At 45.5% G+C, this 17,129-nt stretch overlaps 1 protein-coding gene across 2 annotated transcripts in view; it reads right to left on the bottom strand.

The window, feature by feature from the left end:
* Tmem229b (transmembrane protein 229B) overlaps nucleotides 1–17,129 on the bottom strand; it is a 38,822-nt gene that overhangs the window by 11,318 nt on the left and 10,375 nt on the right. The window contains exons 1-2 of one of the 2 annotated variants that reach the window (XM_013012567.1): nucleotides 5,089–5,156; nucleotides 3,426–3,580 (exon numbers count right to left, since the gene is read on the bottom strand). The gene's annotated coding sequence lies outside the window, so the exon portion shown is untranslated. Of the gene's footprint in view, nucleotides 1–3,425; nucleotides 3,581–5,088; nucleotides 5,157–17,129 lie in introns of those variants that run through there. The other variant, XM_013012575.1, reaches the window with a different exon arrangement.

Raw genomic sequence — 17,129 nt, 5'->3', positions numbered from 1 at the left:
TGAGACTCTTATCTCCAATAAACTACCAGAACAGGCCGGAAGTGGTGCTATGGCTCAAGTGGTAGAAGGCTCACCTGAGCTGAAGGATAGCACCCAGGCCCAGAGTTTAAGCTCCCCCAACCCCCCACCCCCGTCCCCCACAAAAAGAAAAAAGCTGACCCTCACAGGACCATGGCAGCCCTCAGAGCCTCAGTGTAAGAGCCATTCTTGCCAGGGGGCGCATTACCCAGAGCTTTCCTTACTGCCAGCCCTGCTGTAGAAATGCCAGCCAGGAGCAATGGCCTGTGTGCAGCTACCTAGAGGAGTCATCTGCCCAGAGTATCAAAGACAACTGTTCCACACAGGATTTTAGAGGGACTCAGAGAGTAACCAAATGCCTACCTGGAACCATGGGCGAAGGGGGCAAGTGGGCTTGGTGAGTGGAACCAATGCTAGCCTAGAGGTCCACAAGCCTCAGGGTACAAAGGGCACCCTTCAGGTGGGATCCACAGGCTGAGCATCTGAGTATAGATTAGACTGCTCTTCTCAGACCTTCATATGACTTCCTCTCCGTTGTTCGTCTGTCTCAGCTCAGCTGCACCCCTGAGGCCTTCTCTGGCTCCCCAATCCAACATAGCTCATGTCTTCCCATCGTTTTGTTTTTGGAGACAGGGTCTCACTCTTATCCCTAGCTGACCTGGAACTTGCCATCTTCTTACCTCTGCCTCCTGAGGGCTGGGATTACAGGCATGTGCCACCATGTCCAGTTATTTCCTACCACCTTATTTTCTTCACAGCATTTTGCTGCTTATTTATGGTATGTCCCAAATTGCAGTGGAGGATGGGGCTTTGTTTTCTTCACTTGGGGTAACTTCAAAAATACTTGTGGAATAGATGGATGGATGGTTGGGCCTAAGCAGGCCCAAACCCTTAAGTACTGATTAGGCAGTTGTAAACCACTAGCTGGCTCAGCTTTTCTCCTCTCCTCATCTTGAGGAATATAGCCCTTAAATTTTTAATTCTAGCATTTAAAAATAGCTTTATTGTTTTCTTTTCAATTACTAAAACAACATGAGTTCACAGCTGAAATTTAAATATTATAAAAAGGAATGACTTAGCAAGCAAAAGCCTCTTCAATCCCACATCTTAGAGAAAGCCACTTTTAATGTCTATAGTAGATCCCATTAAATAACTGTAAAAGAATTCAATCCATGCACCATTGAAAGGCAAAGCACTCATCACAACACCAAACTAACAGCCACCATCATTTCCTCTGTACAATCCCTCCTCATGTATGAGCTTCACAGTTCTCACAACATGCTTGTTCTCTATAACTGCCATTTTTACTTAGAACTTTTTCAAAGTTGTAATAGAGCCTGCGTGCTCATTATCAAAATGACTATGTGATATTCTACCAAGTTGAAAACTGTAATTAGCCAAGATACTCAAACGAAACCATTATTTCCCATTTCCACCATTCCACTATTAGAGATGACACCCCAGAAATTCCTTGTATTTCTGCAAGAGCCATTTGCTTTTGGGGGACTATTTCCTAATGAAAGATTTCTATTTTTTTTTTCATTTTTAGACAGTACATCATTATGTAGCACAGGCTGACCTCAAAATTACCATCTGCTTGCCTGAGCTTCCCCAAGTGCTGAGATTACAGGTACTTACCACACCACTCCTGGCCCTATTGAAATATTTTTAATGAGTTAGTTCAGGTGTGGAATCACTAGATCAAGGTGTACAACAGTCTTAAGGACAATGCTGTAGATTTCTCAAAGGACTTCCGTCACTGGGGGGGGGGGGGGGGGTCCGCGGGAGGGGGGGGAGGGAATAGACCTTACATCTGAGTCACTACATTCCATTCCCTTAATGGCCTCATGGCTGACTCCCTACTCCCAATTCCCCTCAAGTCCATGCTGGTTCATACCACTCAGGCTACAAATATACACAAGAGGACTGTTTGAAAGACCTGTTAATCACAACCTAGTCTTGAAAGCCCAAAGCTGAGCGTGAAAAAGCTTCTACTCCTGAGCTGCAAACACGTATCTGGAGAGTCAAGATCTGCCCACAGCTGAGAAATAACCCAGTGACCCCTTTTCCATCTCCCCGCAGGCTCCTGCACAGAGGCTCTGGGCTCCCATGGACCAGCCCACAAGCTCCCAAAAGCCTGTCCGCATAAGACCACCAAAGCACTAGCTCTGTTTTCCCTACCTTGCAAGGAGCTCTTTTCCTACTGGTCTTAGACCCCACTGTTGGACTGTCTGCTCTGTACAGACATAATAGCCTTCAGGCCAGATGGACTTTGTTGGGGCTTGGGACTACAGCGAATTGTTATTTTTTTTAAGCACTAAGGAAAAGTTAGAGAGACTAGGAAGGTGGATCAGTGGTTGAGTGCTTGCCTTGCATACATGAGGCCCTGGGTTCGAAAAGCAGAAAAAGCCGGAAGTGGCGCTGTGGCTCAAGTGGTAGAGCACTAGCCTTGAGCTGAAGAGCTGAGGGATAGCGTCCAGACCCTGAGTTCAGGCCCCACGACTGACAAGAAAGAAAGAAAGAAAGAGAGAGAGAGAGAGAAAAGAAACAAAACGTTTGGGGTGGGGGTGGGGTGGAGGAGAAGAAGGGCCAGATGAAGACAGAAATGGTTCTTTGGTCAGAGGTCTTTCACCCTACATGGGGTTTCTCTGGTTTTAGGAAGAGGTGCTGCTGAAGAGCAAAAGGACTTGCTCCTCCTGGCTTCCTGAGCGGTCATTTTCATTTTATTTTTTGCAGTTCTGGAGTTTGGACTTAAGGCCTCTTTCTTGTTAGACAGGTGCTGTACCACCTGTACCACAGCCCTTGTGCAGACGCCATCTTTTTGGCAGTGTGGGGGTCACATTTTTGGTAGCTAAGTTTACTCCACAAATTCCCTTCTCTAGGAGGGACCCTAGATGTACTACTCAAGGTCTCTTGTACTGTACTATAAGAACTGCTCATGGCAAAAGAAGCTCAGGGACAGTACCCACGCCCCGAGTTCAAGCCCCAGGATTGGCAAATACAAAAAGAAAGAATTGCTTATGGCATTGGAAAGAATCTTCATTCAAGGATAGGCACACATCCCATTGCACAGAAGTAAAACCTGATACCTTAAGTCCACAAGAGCCTATTGATAAGAAAGAATGCAGGAATGGCCTCTCCCAGGTGCTAGTGCCTGGCTTCACTTATGTCAGCCAGTCTGGGTCTGACCCAGTTTTTAGATGTCAGGTGGCTGCAAGATGGCTCCAACAGTGACATGGCCTGAAATGTTCCATTCTGCCTAGCCGTTCTAGAACTGTAGCCACATGACAAGCCCTTGGACAGACTCAGAACTGAAATCCCTGGACTCATGCCATTTCAGATGCGACACTGGATAGACAAACAGACAGGGGCATTTTTTTCATGTTTTGGTGCCAAAACATACTCACTTATCTCAGCCTTGAGTGAGTGGTTCAGAACTGACATCAGGATCACTGTGTAGGCGAGCTCTGGCTTAACCTTTGTCTTGGTGCCACACCAGGGATCAGCAATGTGGGCAAGTATCAGCCCCAGGGCTCAGCTGATCCTTGGCTTCCATGTGCCCCTGGGAACAAAAGAAGAGGCCTTTGTAAACTTAATCTTCCCCAGCCCTGAGCCACTACACCAGCCAGAGATTCAGGTGCAAGGCCCAGCGTTCTGTAGCAGCCCACCAGTTCCCTTCCTCTCCTGGAACCTGCCATCTTGTCTCTGCTGTCCTGTCTGCTCATGACTGGTGATAATCACGCCATGAGAGCCTGAGCTGGTTCTTGGCCAGTCCACACATGGGGTCAGGACTTAGGACCTCTTGTGTCATGAGTGAATGAGTGTGTACACACTTGTAAACCTGAGACAGAATATAATTTTAAAATCTAGCTTCATTCTTAGCTTCAAATGACACTCACTTTTACCTCGCAGTGGGCACATCTGTTATCAAGGGCAATTGAGAACCTCATAGAAGGCACACATTGTAGGACATCTGTTTTAGAATTTGGGGAATCAGATATAATCACGCACAGAAAAATAAAAGGCAAATAAAAGATGTGCTAAAACCCTTTACCTGCAATCCACCATCCTAATATTTATCTCTTTATATATATTTTTAACCATGATTATTGTTAAGGCCCTTACTATTTATATTAACAACTGGCTCTAAACTGATATAAATCTTACTGCATAGTTTTACTACATGCATGTTTTTAATAGTACCCCCAAGATTTGACCATTTGTTTTTGTTTTTGTTTTTTTTTTTTTTGGTGCAGGCCCTGGAATTTGAACTCAGGACCTGGGTAATGTCCCTGAGCATTTGTGCTCAAGGCCAGCTCTCTACCACTTGAACCACAGCTTCACTTAGGCTTTTTTGGTAGTTCATTAGAGAGGAGTCTCGTGGGTTTTCCTGCCCAGTCTGGCTCCAAACCACAAATCCTGGGGTCTCAGCCTCCTAAGTAGCCAAGATTACAGGCGTGAGCTACCAGTGCCCGCTGATTTAACCATTTGCTAGAGAGGTCAACATATTTTGTTGCATCGTGTACACAGATGCAGACTTCCCTTGGGAACCCCCTTGACACAGAGCTTGCACAAACCCAAGGAGAGGGCTCAGCCCAGCAAGGTGGCTTCAGTGAGAACAGTGTGTGGCTGATGACAGCCCCATCCCCCTCTCCACCTCCCCAAGAAGGGTAGGCCACAGAGGTGCCAGCTTGTGCCAATGCCCACATCCAGCTCCTTCCCTCTCCCTCCTCCAGACTTTTAACAGATACAAATCCTTTCTCTCCCTTTGTCCCCTAAGCTGATAACTTGCATGGGAGGAGAGCAAAGAAGTAAAAGGAAAAGGGTTCAGGACTTAATCTCACTATGTCAGGTAGATTTGGGGGTGCCCCTGGGCCTCCTCTTGGGGCCTCTGTACAGAGAAAAGTGAAAGTCAGGTATGAAGTGCAGTGGTGGCTGTGCTCGGCCTTGCCTGGCCCTGGCCCTCCCCAGCCCTTCCACAAACAGGAACCTCCAGCTCACCCCCACTGTACATCCTCCTCCCCTCTCCCAGTCTGCCAGATGAGGGGCAGGGGTCACCCTGGCACATACCTATCAGCTGGAAGAAAGGGCCTTAACAAAGTATGCCTGAGAACCTCTACAACCAGCACCACTGTGACACATGGCCTAAGATGTTTAGTCTTATTCATGAGCCCTTCCCCTTCCCCGGGGCCCTCAAAAGTCCACAGCAGAGCAGGAGACAAAACAGAAACGGAAACCAAAGACCACATCCTGCCAGTGGAATCTGGTGTCAGGCCTGGAAGCCTGCTGTTGACTGAACTGCTGTCTTGAAAGATGAAGGCACAGTGGTTAGAGCAGGTCCCTCCAGGAGCCACCCTCTGGCTGGATACCTGCTCTGCTTCCTGGTCTGCAAGCCTTTGCCCAAGGAGTGGATGAGATGCTAGTATAGCAGGATTTCCACCTCTTCCTGGAAGAGCACAAGCCATCCCTACCGCCCTCTGACTCTCCCTGTCCTTCTAGAGCAAGTGCCAGTGGACAGAGCTCACCAAGCTCCTGGTAGATTACAGGACCCCAGCTAAAGGTCTGTGGGGAATAGGAATGTGGGAAGGGTCCTTTAAGCAAGGAGCCTGTTGTGGAACTTGAGCTTTTCTAGTGCATCATCTCACGCTCAGCACTCACATTGGAGTGACAATAATATCTCCAAGACTTGATATTTGTTTGTGTTCCACTTTAGGAACAAAAACACAGGCTCAGGAGAGTAAGGGATCTGGCTAAGTACACACGTTCAATGCAGATCCTATTCCTCAGGTTCCATGTGCCTCTCTGGAGCCCTGTACAGAACCCCTTCAAAGTGTGCCCATAGGATATGGACCATGCTTCCACTCACCCATCTGAAAATCACTGCATGTGTCTGTCTCCCCACCATGTGATGAATTCCTGGAGGCCACAGAATTTCTGTTGAATGGGCAGATAAGCAGAGTAGACAGGGCCCAGCTAAATTCTTGAGTGATAACTACTCCTAGTAATGACTGGAATTAGTCTCTAATTTCTAAAGCATCATGGAAGAGCTGTCTCCCAGAAACATACTTACAATAACCAAGGCTGTCTCTGAAAATTCCATCACACTGGCTGAGGTGAAGAGAGATTGAGTAGACGGGTTGGGGGGAACATGAAAAAAAAACACACAGGGAGACCTGGAGGTGTGACTCAAGTAGCAGAGCACCCCAGACAGGCACCCTTGGGGCCATTTCAGGTTCCTAGATTGTCAGGAGTCCAGACTAGCTCAGACTGAAAAATAATAGTGCCTATTTTCTTATTTCTACAATGAGCAGGCAATCTCAAAAGGCACAGCCAGTTTTCACTCACAAGGATTGATTTCCCAAAGAGGTTTAACCAGCAGCTGCTGGCAGGAAATTCCTCTGTATCATTTTTTTCTCCTCTGTAACTATTTAGGGTAAGCTGGGCTTGCAGGATTCAGTCCAGTTCTCTGACCGGAACTTAAATCTTCCCCAGCCCCCATCTCCATGTCCTGAACCCAAGACTGGAGCCAGAATGGATACAGGCAAGCAAATACCATCCCATTTACCTTCCCATTCTCCTCTTCTCAAACCTCCCAGAAAAAGATAAAGCACTCTCCTTCACAACACAGAATCTTTCTCAAATGTATGGGACTTCCCACATACTTCCACCCAGTAGCTCTCCAAGAAGACAGCTGCTTATTCCAGAATTCATCATGACGGATGCTCCCACCACAAGATAATGCCAGATGCTTGCTTTTGAGGGCTCAGTCCCATAATACTGCCCCTCCAGATGCCAATCACAAGCAGTAACAAGTTATCACGTGTATTTCTGATAGGCTGAGTGCAAATCAGTTCCCAAGACCCCTATTTGATCCCTACTTGGTTGTCTGGTTCCTGGGACAACCATATGAAAGAAATGAATGTAGAAAAATACAGGGACAGGATTTACACTTGGCTACCTCCCAGTACCTCTATGTTCAGTCACTGGGAGCACAGCAAATATTGATGTCCAAGAGTTCATATCCTTAGAGGTGGGTAGATGGGGCTAGATGGTCCAACCCTCTAATCTCATCCTTTGGTCTTTTGGTGTACAGCCCAGGCCAGGCTAGTTGAGGGTTCCAACATAAGGGCTTTATTCGTAAAAACTCAGGTGCCACCAAAAGTTCCCATTATCAATAACACAGGAGTCTTTGACAAGAACCTGGACAAATAACAACTAGATCTCTTATAATATATGCTTCCTTATCCAGGTGCCCACAAAGTAAAGAGAAAATTCCCAAAGACCCATTAGGGAGCCCTCTGGTTCCTCCAAGCCCTTAGTTCTTCTCAGATAACCCAGAGCAATTGCTTTTACTCATCCTGGTAGTAAAACCAACCCTGAAGACTAATGGAATTGGCAACTTCGCAAACCACAAAGTGACCACGCACAGCTGCAAATGCAATTGGTCTTTCAGTCCTCCAAAGGACAAGTGGTATTTGGCCCCTTAGAAGCAAGGAAGAGATAGGGAAGTGGGTAGAAATGGCAGTTGGGGTCCCACTGTACTTGTCCTTGTCCATCTACTTGGTCCCCTCACTCTAGGATTGGACCATGGATTTCCCTGCCTACTCTACACCATACCTGTCTTCTCCTTTATTTGGAGGCCACCTTGTCTATCAACCTTCCTCTCCTTCCTTCTTCCTCCCCATCTAGTTTATTGTACCTTACCTGCTTCTTCCAAGTCCCTCTCTGAGCAAACCCTGAAGGGCCAACTCCTATACCTGGGAGGTTGGTCACTGGCCTCTTTCCTTCCCCTACCTCATCCTCCTCCCTGGCACTGAATTGCTCCTGCTTGCTGTCTGATAGGCAGGACAGCTGCTAGGCTCTCTAATTAGCTGCCTGGCCACTTTCCCAGAGCTAGGCATGTGTTACAGTAAAGAGCTTCCTTCCCGCCCTTCAGCCATAATCCCCCATGCAGATCCCAGGGGGCTAGAAGCCTTGTCACATGAGGCCAGCAAACCTTCTCCTGTCAGCCAGAAAACAAGAGAGAACAGCCTCACACTCTCATTGACAACATGACCTGGAGTTTATCTGGGTTCTTCCTATGACTGTCCATGTCCTTTAGGAACAAGGACTTTGCCCTTTGTCACCTCATCAGAGCAGGCAGGAAGTCGGAGGGTCTTTTGGAGTATAAGGCTGGACTGGTCCACCAGTGGGTCACTAATGCTCTGCTTCTACAACTAAGCCACTCAGTTCAAGAACCTGTTATTCAAGGTATTGAGTTCCAGCAGTACTCGTAGAAGGACAGACACAGTACAAGGTGTGGATAAGACAGTACTTCTGCCCTGACCCTCCCCTCCCTCAGATTGATGGAAACATGATGAATGAGTAAACAATCTGTGAAGAAGGGAAAAGGCTAGGTTCTGGAAAGCTAGTCTTTCTCCCCTCCTTTCCTTCTTTTCTTTTCTTTCTCCATTGACTACTTAAACCCAGAGGCTCACAATTGCTAGGCAGTTGTTCCAGCCACTTGAGCCATGCTCCAAACCCTATTTGAAGGTTCTGCTAATTTTTCCCAGAGCTGACCTAGAACTTTCAGCTCAGCTATTCTACCTAGTGAGTACCTTGGATTATAGGTAAGTGTTCCATCATGTCTAGCTAGGGAGAAAGATATTGGTAGCATTCAGGCATAGATAGGAAAGATGAGAAGAAATCATTCAAGGAGCTTAGGGAAAGTGAATAGCAGGTGAAGAGAATCTTACATCAGTGCAAGGTAAATAGTTTGAGAAATATTAAGGCCAAGTGATAAGACTGTGTGCTAAGTGTAAGGCCCTAGCTTCAAAAGGATCAAAGAAAAAAAAGGGAAGGAAGAAGGAAGGAAGGAAGGAAGGAAGGAAGGAAGGAAGGAAGGAAGGAAGGAAGGAAGGAAATTAGCAAGGCCAGAGCAGTTGGTATCAGTATGGTTCAAGGGCAAGGAATGGGGGCACCATCATGGTAAAACATCAGATCATCCTGGCTCCATGATTGGCTAGGGATGGATATATGTTCCAATAGAAGCCAATCCTGAGATTCTGGTTGGAATGAATGAAAAAGAACGCTACAAGAGGCTTCTGCCATAACTAAACCCAGCACTAGATCCAACATGCTAGGCTAAAAGCCAAAGTTCCTCGCTACCAAGCAGAAATTAAACTGCTTATAGGAACTTCAGATAAATCAGGATTAGAGATAATAGTCAAATTTCTCATCTAGTCAAGTTTCATTTTTGTTGATTTTGTTTTGTTCTGGGTTTTTGCTTCTGTTTTGGTTTGTCTTCTGCTGTGTTGGGGCTCCAACCCCAGCTTCACCCACAAAAAGGCCATTTCAGTTAACACAATTGAGTCCCCTCTGCTTTAATTTTTTTTTTGGGGTCCGGTCATGGGGCCTGAACTCTGGGCCTGGGCGCTGTCCCTCAGCTCTTCAGCTCAAGGCTAGAGCTCTACCACTTGAGCCACAGCACCACTTCTGGCTTTTTTCTTTTTGCTTATGTGGTGCTGAGGAATCCAACCCAGGGCCTCAGGCATGCAAGGCAAGCACTCTACCACTGAGCCACCTTCCCAGCCCCAAGAAAGGTTATTATTTTTATTTATTTTCTTTTAGCTGGAAGTCAAGCATAGGAGGAAGTTGGTTATTTTTCTTTTTTAATGCCTAGTACAAATAGGTATTCATAAGGTTTTGGTGAATAAACCATGTTGCAAAGCCAAAGGTAGGTGGCTCACACCTGTAATCCTCGCTACTCAAGAGGTCGAGATCTGAAGGTTCAGGTTCCAAGCCAGCCTGGGCAGACAAATCCAAGAGTCTGTTTTCTCCAATTAAACAGCAAAAAAACCCTAGAACTAGAGGTGTGGTTCAGATGGTAGAGTGCCAGCTTTGAGTGAAAAGGCTAAGCAAAAGCACAAGGCCTGACTTCAAGCCCCAGTACTGGCACATTTGTATATATAGGTGCACACACACACACACACACACACACACAGAGAGAGAGAGCCAAAGGCAGTGAATCCTGTCCTCTATTCTTACCAAGACTGGTCCATGTGGACCATAATTTGATGGTACTCAAGCATACACACTTGTCTCTTCTCTCTAGTCCTCTGCTTAGAATTCCCTCCACCTGCAATGCCCTGCTCTCTCCTCTACGTTGACCTGCATCAACCTGACCTTCAAGCCCTCAACAATTACCCTCCAGTGAGATGAAAACTGAAAAAGAAAAAAATTACTGGCACCTAACTTAACACCCACAATCCCCCTTATCCCTCTTCCTGCAAACTCCTAAGACACCTTTCCTCAGCTGCTGAAGCGGCATCTCTCCTCCAGGGTTGTGGCCCAGTTCTAGGGGACTTCCCTGTGCAGTCACAGTATATTGCCCTTTACCTTTCAGTGAGTCCAAGTCTTGTCTCCCCCTGCTCTATTGCAGGCAGCTTCAAGAGCCAGAGAAGACACGAAGCTCCTTTTTATACCTCTGCGATATACAATAAAGCTGAGTAGCCTGCACAATAACATTCTTCTATATTATTTGCATGCATGACAAATAAGCATTTGTTTCTCATGACCAGTCAGCAGAAAATAATTGTGAAGTGGTGACTCAACTGAGCTGAGCTCAACACATGCAGGTTCTTCCACATGGGTAGTGTCCCCCAAATGACTTGCCTGCCTAACAAATGCAGTGCCCTGAGTTCAAACCCCAGTACTGCTAAAACAAGCAAAAGCAAAACAGGGATTCAGTGCCAGTGGCTCACACCTGTAATCCGAACTGCTTAGGAAGCTGAGATCTGAGGGCTGCATTGGAAACCAGCCCGGGCAGGAATTTCTATGAGACTTTTATCTCCAGTAATCTACTCAGAAAAAGCTGGAAGTGATACTGTGGCTCAAGTGGTGGTATAGTATTAGCCTTGAGCACAAAGAAGCTCAGGGACAGCGCCCAGGCCCTGAGTTCAAGCCCAGGACTGGTACAAAAAGGACTAACTGAAGCATGGCTCAAGTGGTAGAGCACCTGCCTAACAAGCACAAGGCTGTACGTTTAAAACCCCAGTACACCCCAACACACACCTGTAATCCTAGCTACTCAGGAAGCTGAGATCAAAGCCAGCCCAGGCAGGAAAGCCCATGACACTCTTACCTCTAATTAACTACCAGAAAACTGGAAGTGGTGCTGTGGCTCAAAGTGGTACAGCACTAGCTTTGAACAAAAATGCTTAGGAATATCGCCCAGGTCCTGAGTTCAAATCCCACAATCAAGGAAACAAAGTGGATGGTGGGAATGGGAAGGATATAGACATATGAAGGGCAAATCTAGTACTTATCAGATGTCTTCAGTGGGCACAAACGTTTCAGCTATGGGACTTCTACCTGTCAAAATGTTCCTCAAAGGGCTGGGAATGTGGCTTAGTGGTACAGTGCTTGCCTAGTATGCATGAAGCCCTGGGTTCGATTCAAACAGAAAAAGCCACAAGTGGTGCTGTGGCTCAATGATAGAGTGCTAGCCTTGAGTAAAAAAGAAGCTAAGGGACAGTGCCCAGTCCCTGAGTTCAAACCTTGGGATTGGCAAAAAAAAATGTTCCTCAAAGGCATAGTTCCTCCCTCCCTTTTCTTGCTTCTCCATCGTTTTATTCCTTTCTTTTCCCAAGATCAGTGTTGCAGGAGGCCTCCATCCTAATGGCAGAAAACAGGGTTAAACTTTGAGAACTATCCCTACCTAATATATTCTCCAAGTATTGACACCTGTTTTGCCCTAAGCTCTCATGTGTCAGGGTATACCTGTTAAACTATAGCTTCAGGGTTTTATATGCTATTGGCTTTTTTAAAAATGGTCCAGGCCACGTTTCTGTCTTTGAGATGTCACTCAGGCTTTCTAGGGCAGATGCCCCATTTCCAACACCCCACTGGCATCCCCATGAGCTAACTCCAGAATAACTCTCCCACTGACACAAGCACTGTGCCCCTCCTCAGGTTCACTGCTCCAGCTGTGTTGCTACTAGTGTGTGTGAGTGTATGTGTGTAATATGGGGTTTGAACTTAAGACTCTACACTTGCTAGGTAGGTGCTCTGCCACCTGATTTACCCACTGTGCCAAAATCTTGGTAATTCTATTGTAATATCAAATACTTGGAAAACTGCCAATGACTTACATTCTCACAGTGCTTTTTACCTAAACAAGACTTTCCAAGTTCATCTTATTATTCATACCTACATCTACATATTCATTCATAAGTAATTACTCATTCAGTATCTAGTTTGTGTTCCCAAGTATGTACAAAGCGTATAGATTCAAAGACCTCAATCCAGGCCAAAGGCAGCTAACCCACATTACATGGTCCTGATTGGCTGCTGGCACACTATACACACCAGGGTCCCATCTATGATAGGGCACCGAAGAAAATTATTTTTAAAAGGAAAGGGGGGTTAGCTAAGTGGTCCAGGGCTTGCCTAGCACATTTGGGGTCTTGGTTTCCATCCTCAGCACTGTGAGGGAAAGAAAAAAAAAAGAAATGAGCATGAATCAAGAAGAAGTGATTATGGCACAGTAACCATATAAACTCTATTGCTTCTCAAAACTTATAATTTAGAATAATATTTAGTTACTTTTAAGACCCTAATTCAGGGTCATCTTCCAGTCCAAGTAGAAAATTAGCAGTTTAGCAGACACCACGAATTAGTGACAACTATTAAGAAACACAATAAATTAGTGCAAGGCTATTAGGAAAGCATGACTGATAGGACTCCATGAGTGCTCTATTGGGAGGAGAGGGGAATGAGTTAAGGATGACATACAGACAACTGCCTTGGGCAATGTCAGGCCATTATAAGAGAAGACAGACAGAAGGGGTGGGGAGATGGGAGTCTGGGAGCCACAATAAGCCGCATTTCAGATGCACTAAGTGTGAACTGCCAGCCGGAGGCTGGAGATAGGTTTGGGATTCCAGCTGGATGGAGCACTGCAGAAGGAGGAACATTGTGGGGGAGAGGGTACAGGGGTGACATCCAGTGCTGGTAGAAGATGAAGTGGTCTGAAAGGGCCTAAGGAAGGATAAAAAAGGCTGGAGGAACCCTGGGAAAGGAGCCCTGGAACAACCAGGAAACAGAAGTAGGAGAATGACCCAGGGCAGGGTCAGCTAAAGAGGCAGGTTACACAGAGATGGAAAAGACTTGGCAACACAGAGGCACTGGTGACCATGGAGGAAGGAGGTCATTGGGCTAGTGTGTAGAGGGGACGTGAGAAATGAGCTTGTGAAGAGAAGGAAAAAAAATAGCTAGACAAGCAGACATGAAAGACGTGTCCTCTCTCCCTTTTCCTTCCTTTCTACTTTCCTTTTTCCTTCTCCCTCCCTCTCTTCCTTCCCTCTCTTTTCCTTTCTTTCTCTTTGAAGAGATCTAAGATGTTTAAGGGCTAAAAATCACAGCAAGAAGAGCTTGTGAATGGGCTGTCCACTGTGGACACGCAGGATATTCCGTGCTGTTCTGAGATTGCGGGGAACACAGTGAGCCACACTCCAGTAATCCTAAGGCACTTTTCTTTTTCCTGTGCCAGTACTAGGGCCTGAACTCAGGACCTTGTGCTCTTGCTTGTTTTGTTTCACTGGGTTTTTTTTTTATTGTTTTTCTTTTGTTTTAAAATCAAGGATGGCTTTCTACAACTTGAGTCATACCTCCACTTTCAACTTTTGCTGATCCCGGCTTCCTGAGTAGCTAGGATTACAGGTGTGAGCCACCAATGCCTGAGTTACAGTTTTTGTTTTTGTTTTTTTGGGGGTTTTTTGGGGGAAAGGGAGTTATGGGGTTTGAACTCTGGGCCTGAGCACTAAACCTCAGCTCTTTAGCTCAAGGCTAGCGCTCTACCACTTGGGCCACAGTACCACTTCCGGCTTTTTCTGTTTATGTGGTGCTGAGAAATCAAACCCAGGGCCTCATGCATGCAAGGCAAGCGCTCTACCACTGAGCCACCTTCCCAGCCTGGCTTACTTTTTTTTTTTTTTTATTGTAAAAATACTGTTCAGAAGGGTTACAATTACATGGGCAAGATAATGAGTACATTTCTTATCAAGCATTGTAGCCTCCTCCTTTGTTGGCTTATGTTTTTTAATTAATTTTTTTAATTGTACAGTTTTGTTGATCAAACACAAGACACCACCCATGCCAGACGAGGGTTCTTCCACTGAGCTGCATCCCCAACCCACATTGTCATGTTAATCTCCTTCACAGAGAAGAGACCCAGGCATATGAAATGAAATGTAACCTAACTAAGGTCATACAAACATTGTACTACTGTAAGCCAGGCCTAGAATACAAACTCCCAGAGTCTTTGGCTATTCAAGGCCAGTAAAGAAGACTAGGGGCAGCTCTGTCAACCCCACAGTAGGTGGGGAGTTCTACAGGTACCCAGAGGAGCAATGCCTGGTATTCTGTAGTTCTCACATGGGGCCTGCATCAGTGTAGAATGGTGCACTGGGCAACAAGTAATCAAAAAGCCTATCTATTATTATCTGTGCCAACAACCTTTTATTTTAAGTGGTTTTGCTTTGCAGAGCTAGGATTTCAAACTAGAGCCTCATTCACATTAGGTAAACACTCTACTGTGGAGTTAGAGCCCCAGTCCCTTTGATAGATTTTGTCATTCTTTTGTTTTTTATTTTTATTTTATTTTTTTTGGGGGGGTCCAGTCATGGGGCCTGAACTCTGGGCCTGGGTGCTGTCCCTCAGCTCTTCAGCTCAAGGCTAGCACTCTACCACTTGAGCCACAGCGCCACTTCCCGCTTTTTTCTTTTTGCTTATGTGGTGCTGAGGAATCGAACCCAGGGCCTCAGGCATGCAAGGCAAGCTCTACCACTGAGCCACCTTCCTAGCTCCCTTGTTTTATAGTTTTGTTTTTAGCAGTATTGAGGTTGGAGCGCAGAGGCTCATGCTTATTAGACAAGTGCTCTACCACTTGAACTACTCTTTCAGTCCTTGTCATCGATTTCTGAGATAGAGTCTTGCACATAGCTGAGTCTGGCCTTGAACTTGAGAGCCTCCTCCAGAGTGATGTGACGTCAGGCCTGTATTGTGCATGGTTTTTATAGGGGCTGAATTAGTAGGTAAATTGAGGAAATATTGTACTCTATGTTCTTGGGCACTTTACAAGAAAGGTACATCAATTTGGAGAATGACAAAACCACCAGCAGCACATTTGGAATTTGAGTCACCCACACAAATAACCTGTATCACATGAGTATTTGTGATTATTACATTCTCAGTGACTTTGTAAAGGTTCAGGCACCTGACTGTATCCTTCCAGCTTCTGTGTGGTTATGTCCAAGCAATAGCATATTAGAATACATGAGACTTTTTGGTTATATTGGTGGTACACGCCTGCAATCCGAGCACTTGAGAGGCAGAGGCAGGATGATGGACACTTCAATTCAAGCCTGGGATAAATGTGTGTCTCTCACACACATTTACACACATTTGGGTTGGGGATGTAGCTTAATGGTAGAGTATTTTTCTAGCATGTGAGTGCTGAGTTTGATCCTAAGTATTACAAAAATTAATAAAAAAATTAAAGTGAATGTATATAGGCACACATAGTATCTGTTTTTCAGGGTACTTATGAGGCATTACAAATTTTTTTGCTAAATAAAATGAAGGTACCAATGTAGATCATATGCCTCTGGAAGCAAGGAAAACTGCAGTGCAAAGAGGGACTCGAGGCTGAGCAAAATCAAGATGGATTTTACTGCTCAATGATCAATGAAGACAATGGTCTTTCACTGACACCAATAAGAAGCTTCCAAATGATAAGTACACAGATAATGTGGTCAAACTAAGGGGCTTATGAAAAACTATTCAACTGTCTGCCTTTGTGAAATTCCATTTTCCTGGTTTAATTCAAATGATCACAATTTTGCAGCATTTTTTTTCCAGCATAATAATAATAGAAAGAAAATCCCAAGTCACCTGAAGGAGCAGGGAAATGATAAATGGTTCAATATCTGGACACAGAGATGTGTTTAGAAGACGTTAAAGAACCAGGTGCCAGGCTCCATCTATGGCATATCCTCCTTAATGGATGAGAAGGCGAGTAAACAGTATGTAAGAGAATGCTTAAGGATATTTATGGAAAAGGCTATGTTGTGAGGAATCGTGAGCAGGAATAAGGATAGAGAAGTAAGCACCCCAGAGGACCTCCAATAGGTTGAAGTAAGTAGTCAAGGCTCAGATTCAGAGTTGGCCTGGCTATTTAATGACAGAAAGGTAGCCTAAACTCCACAGGCCTGGCCATTATTCTGTGTGTGTGTGTGAGTGTGTGTGTGTGTGTGTGTGTGTTTAGGTACCTGAGGCCTCACACTTTGGTTTGGCTTTCTTGCTCATGGCTGACACTCAACCAATTGAGTCACACTGAACCACTTGAGCCATACCTCCAGCAAGCTTTTTGTGAATTAGTGATTAAGTTTTGTAAACTTCTTGCCCAAGTTGGCCTTGATCATGATCATACTGTGTCACTAGGAATACAAGCATCACTGGTGTCCAGTTCTGGCTATCATTTTTTAAACAAAAAAAGTCAAAAACAAAAACAGATGTACCTTTTGCTCAGGAAGGGACAGGTGACTGGTAGGTTCTCCAAATCTGAGGAGACATGGAGGTGGACTGGAGAGAAAGAAAAGGAACAGTCTCCTATCTCATGCAAGGTCTGTATATAAACAGGGCTCTCCTAGCCAGCCTATCTACTCAAATATGCAATTCTGTGTCACTGCTACTATTAGTTTCCTCAAATAACTAAACATAAAATTAAACACAATAGAATACCTTAGATTTCATCATTACATATCTGTATTGTTTTCAAACTTTCCTCTGTGTTAAACCTGCTGAGAAGTAAGCCCCTACTCTTTTAAGGACCCACCAGTTTATCACAGAATCACAGCCAAGGAAAAGAGGAAAGCTCTGTGGTTTAAGAATCCTGTTGAGCCGGACGCTGGTGGCTCACACCTGTAATCCTAGCTACTCAGGAGGCTGAGATCTGAGGATCGTGGTTCAAAGCCAGCCCGGGCAGGAAAGACCGTGAGACTCCTATCTCCAATAAACCACCAGAAAACCGGAAGTGGCGCTGTAGCTCAAGTGGTAGAGCACTCGCCTTG

Source organism: Dipodomys ordii, unplaced genomic scaffold (genome assembly GCF_000151885.1).
Source record: "Dipodomys ordii isolate 6190 unplaced genomic scaffold, Dord_2.0 Scaffold2, whole genome shotgun sequence".
Taxonomy (NCBI): Eukaryota; Metazoa; Chordata; class Mammalia; order Rodentia; family Heteromyidae; genus Dipodomys; species Dipodomys ordii.
Note: the sequence above shows the minus strand (reverse complement) of the source record. Positions and strands in the feature narration are given on the sequence as shown.